General features: G+C 50.5%; 1 protein-coding gene across 1 annotated transcript in view; it reads right to left on the bottom strand.

Annotated features, from left to right (window-relative positions):
- znf385d (zinc finger protein 385D) overlaps positions 1-28 on the bottom strand; it is a gene marked incomplete at its 3' end in the record, with an annotated part of 45212 nt that extends 45184 nt beyond the window's left edge. Inside the window, exon 1 of the mRNA XM_080857424.1 lies at positions 1-28. This exon is cut by the window's left edge and continues 113 nt beyond it.
- Positions 29-2527: the final 2499 nt, after the last annotated feature.

Genomic DNA, 2527 nt, shown 5'->3' with positions numbered 1-2527 from the left:
TGTGTGTGAAAGATGGAGAGGGTCTAACTCTCTCTCTCTCTCTCTCTCTCTCTCGCTGGCTCTCCCTCCCTGTCTGTCTGTGTGTGGCTGTGTCACCACGCGGATTGTCTCAGCACTGTTGTAGCCCTCTCTCTCTCTCTCTCTCTCTCTCTCTCTTTCTCCCAATCTTTCTCCGTGTTCAGTGTCACTGCTCTCTCTCTCTCTCTCTCTCTCTCTCTCTATCTCTCTCTGCTTACTGTCAGTGATTTCTCTTTCTCCACTCCAACATATCGACTCTTCCTCTTTCTGTTCTGGCTCTCAGTTCTCAAGTGAGTGTGTTGCTGGCCTCAGTGAGAAAGCTCTTCTCTAACATATGCACCACTCTGTCTCTCCCCCTCTCTATCCCCCTCTCTCTCTCTCTCTCTCTCCACCTCTCCCCGTCCTTCTCCTCTCCTAAGCCCCTGGCTCCGAAGGGTGATTTCTCTCCAGCTGTAATCTGACTCCTCCTTGAACGGGCTCTCGTAGCTGTGGCGGCTCCAGTGAGAGATCTGTGCCGGTGCTGGGCGCCTCATTTGTTCTGTCTGACTGTTACGCGGGCTTCTCCCTTTCTCTCTTTCTCCTTCTTTCTCTCTCTCTCTCTCCCTCTCTCTCTCTCCCTCTTTCTTCCACTGTATCTCTCTCTCCAACTGTCTCTCTTTCTCCCTCTTTCTCTCTCTCTCTCTCTCTCTTTCTCCCACTGTCTCTCTCTATCTCTCTCTTTCTCCCTCTTTCTCCCACTGTCGCTCTCTCTCTCTTTCTCCCACTGTCTCTCTCTCTTTCTTTCTCCAACTGTCTCTCCCTCTCTTTCTCTCTCTCTTTCTCCCACTGTCTCCCTCCCTTTCTCTCTCCCACTGTCTCTCTCTCTCCCTCTTTCTCCCACTGTCTCTCTCTCTTTCTTTCTCCGACTGTCTCTATCTGTCTCTCATCTCTCGGTCTCTCTGCCTTTGAGAGCACAGACGGAATTAGCTAGAAATAACAACACAACTTCTTGCACCACTTAAAAGCCCCATGCCTCACTCTTGCGTGTGTATGAATGTGATTGTAAGCGTGCGTGCTTGTGTGTGTGTGTGTGTGTGTGTGTGTGTGTGGGTGAGGGGCTGTGTGTGCACACTCTTGACCTCCAACCCTGGTACGTGCCACTCTCTCCCAGATCCACTTTGATTGGTTCACTGTAATGCCAACTGAAGGTCAGACGGCATTGACCGTTACCAAGCCACATCACACCTATTGACTGCAAATGAGAAGCTTAGATATCAGGACCAAAAAAAAAGAAAAAAAAAAAAAAAAAAAGGAGCGCATCTGCTGAATGACGTCAGCGTACCACATGACCACTGGAGCAGCAACATATTTGGGCTGGATCAGAACAGTCGCCTCCAGTTTGAATTAAAAAAAAGAACCGAACCAAAAAAAAAAAGACGTAAAATCATTGAACTCTCTCCGTCTCTCTCCCTCTCTCTCCTCCCCACCCAGGGCTATTCCAATGGCAGACATTTTACATCGCACAGATGTTTTCAATTAATCCCAGAATTCCCCCCATCTTCTTCCCGGGCCGTGTCACTCCCCAGGCTAGCTGAGTAAATACGTTTATTCCGTATCTAAAACCACCAGCCTCTCCCTCCCTCTCCTCTCCTCTCCTCTCTCTCCCTCTCCTATCTCTCTTCTCTCTCTCTCTGCCCCTCTCCATCTCCTCCCTCTCTCTCCCTCTCCATCTCCTCTCTCTTTCCTCCATCCTCTCTCTCTCCCTCTCCATCTCCTCTCTCTCTCCGCCCTCTCCTCTCTCTCCCTCCATCTCCTTCTCTCTCTCCCTCCCCTCTCTCTCCCTCTCCATCTCCTCTCCCTCTACTCTCTCCTCTCTCTCCCTCTCCATCTCCTCTCTCTCTCCTCTCTCTCCTCTCTTTCTCTCCTCTCCTTCTCTCTCCCTCTCCATCTCCTCTCTCTCCCTCTCCATCTCTCTCTCTCTCCTCTCTCCCTCTCCATCTCTCTCCTCTCTCTCCTCTCTCTCCCTCTCTCCTCTCTCTCTCTCTCTCTCTCTCCATCTCCTCTCTCTCTCCATCTCCTCTCTCTCTCTCTCCTCTCTCTCTCCTCTCTCTCCCTCTCCATCTCCTATCTCTCCTAAGCCCAGCTGGTTCTCCTTCACCCTGGGCCCAGGCTGGTAAATGTGTTTTTTAACCTTGACTCGGAGGTGTCAGTGCTGGGAGAGTGCATTATTTGTCACCATGAATAGCATTTAACAGGAGCGGGGCCCAGAGGAGAGGCACACTGCGCCACATGCAAGTGCAGCCGGGGAAACTTCATTAATCTTGCTGTCACTTCCATGACGCTTTTCATTAGTTATGGTGCTATCTGATCAACAGGCTGACGATGGGTCTTTCTCTCTGTCTGTGTGTGTGTGTGCGTGCGTGTGTGTGTGTGCGTGCGTGTGTGTGTGTGTATTTTGTTGTTTTATGTGAGAAGCCTCCAAACCGCTATCTGTAGCTGAGGGACAGGAAGAGATGAGCAAATATAAAAA

The sequence above is a fragment of the Sprattus sprattus genome (genome assembly GCF_963457725.1).
Source record: "Sprattus sprattus genome assembly, chromosome: 19".
Lineage (NCBI taxonomy): Eukaryota > Metazoa > Chordata > Actinopteri > Clupeiformes > Clupeidae > Sprattus > Sprattus sprattus.
Note: the sequence above shows the minus strand (reverse complement) of the source record. Positions and strands in the feature narration are given on the sequence as shown.